The following is a 2,165-nucleotide window of genomic DNA, read 5'->3' as shown; positions in this document are numbered from 1 at the left end:
AAGCGTGAAACCTTTTGGCAATGCCGCAGTTTAGGAAGAGACTGTAGAGAATGCAAGAAAATGTAGCATGACTTGTCAGAAAATCTCCCTGAAATTACTCTGAAATTACTGCGCATGATCTCCCCCCCCCCTCCCTTTTTTCATGTTATTGCTGAACTAATACTACTCCATACTGGCAGAATGCTCTTCTAGCAAATGGGATGAAAAATGGGTATCACATGCTTTTAGCAGATATGTGCTAATGTGCCCAATTTCCAGGCTCATTATAGCATTAATGTACAAATCTCATGGCCTGGGTGGTGATTATTCACGTTGAAGGCAAAAATAATCACCAATAATTAGCTTGTGCTTGAGTAGAACCCTGTGTGTACTGTATGAAACACGGCAGGCACAAACTGCACCTTCATCATCGTGAATCAGTGAATCTTTTCCCCAAATCCATGTTGAATTACATGTAGCATTTATCCACCTGGTGGTGTCACTTTTAGCAGGGCACCTAAATGTGCTGCTAAAGCTTAAACAAATTACACCATGTTTTATTATGCAAATTAAAATTGGAATCCACCAGCAGTCTCTACAGCCAGGTGAATGTCATGTGTCCCTGTCAGACTTTGGTTCTGGCAACATATGCTTTAGACAGGGCTACCAACTCTCATGCATGAGACTTACGCAGTTGACACAGATCTCACAATCTGACGCCATACACGCCTTTTCTTACGCCAACTTTTCATCTTCGCTTCCTACAATGTAAAATTTGTGATTTTTTAAGTAAAACAGCAGTTTTGTTTTGTTTTTTCAATTTCAGACGGGCTGAGGCGCAGAGTATAACAAGGTTAACGCAGCACCTTTCACGGATTGTCTGTGAACGCACCAATCATCGTCTGTTTGAACTGAAAGCATGCAACAACAAATCATTGCGATGCACGTTCCGGTGGAGCAGCCAATCATAATGATTTTGTAATCGAGCAGCTGTGGTACTAGCATGGTTCGCACTGTGCAGCTCACTACATCTACATTGCAGTCATACTAACGTAAGTCAGCGACAAAGTCAAGTGGGTCAATTTACCACAAATAGTGCTCATTTTATTATGAACAAAAATAAGCACTACTATAATACCCCTTCCCCCCCATAGAGAATTATTATCCAACTCTGCAGTTAGCTTTTTAACCTCTTTATGTCATTATTTTGATTTTACAGCCTTCAAATTCCACTCTCATCTCATTGTTTTCAGCAAAAAAGCTCAGAAAAACCCACTTTACGCTAACTGCCCGGCACCAAACAGCAGACAGACAAAGTTAGCACCTAGCTGGAGAACATAGTGGAGAGTTAGCATTTTCTATCTTCTTTTAAAAGAGCTAAAAGGAGCTTAATGTTTGTCAGGTGACCAGAAACAACTCAAAATAAATGCTAATTATGCTCCATGTCTGCTGAATGTGTAAATAGGCAATTGTTTACCAGCACTTTTGTCATTAGTCAGTCAGTGTTGCCCCCAAGTGGCCAAAAAAATATGAATGCAGATTTAACATTTTTGTAAAACTTCTCTTTCTAAACTCTGTCAACTAGTTAGCCACAGCAAATTGTTCAACAACTTGTTCCTGTTTACCTGCTGGCACCAGTGATGTTTGACGTTAAAGATATACTATGCAGGATTTGTCTGTTGGTGTTTGTTGGCTCAAACGAGCAGCTAGAGAGTGAACAAAGAGTGAACAAAGAGCAAGCAGCACTGACAACAGCCTTGAATCAGATAAATAAAACATTATTTTCTGATTGTTTCACGGTGGTTGCGTTCTAAAGCACAAATAAACACACCCACACCTCCACACAACCCTGCGGGAAGGTGCCACATTCCCATTTTGTATGAATGCAGAGCTTCATCCTGTCTGCTGTGGTCTCTCTGCTCTGTGAGAGTGTAGCTAAGCCCTGCCCTCAGTCAAGCAGACACACAGACCTGCAGCTCTTTATACATCCATGACACAGAGACAGAGAGCAGAGCGGAGCAGAGGAGAGAGACAGAGAGAGCAATGTAACCTGGTCACTAAGCTACAAGTCCCGACCTCACACCCTGCACGCTGTTATTGGCTCAAGGCTACACACCCGCTGCCCAAAGGTTGACACCCAGAAGTGTCCCAAACACAGAAAAATAATAAGAAAATAGAACAAAGAG

General features: G+C 41.8%; 1 non-coding gene across 1 annotated transcript; it reads right to left on the bottom strand.

The window, feature by feature from the left end:
• Positions 1–799: 799 nt before the first annotated feature.
• On the bottom strand, positions 800–900 carry LOC122988266. Its single transcript, XR_006404752.1, has one exon. It is a non-coding gene; the product is annotated as a small nucleolar RNA U13 (small nucleolar RNA).
• Between the last annotated feature and the right edge of the window lie 1,265 nt (positions 901–2,165).

This window comes from Thunnus albacares, chromosome 8 (assembly GCF_914725855.1).
Source record: "Thunnus albacares chromosome 8, fThuAlb1.1, whole genome shotgun sequence".
NCBI classification, from domain to species: Eukaryota; Metazoa; Chordata; class Actinopteri; order Scombriformes; family Scombridae; genus Thunnus; species Thunnus albacares.
The sequence above is the reverse complement of the archived record's forward strand: the minus strand, read 5'-3'. Positions and strand labels throughout refer to the sequence as shown.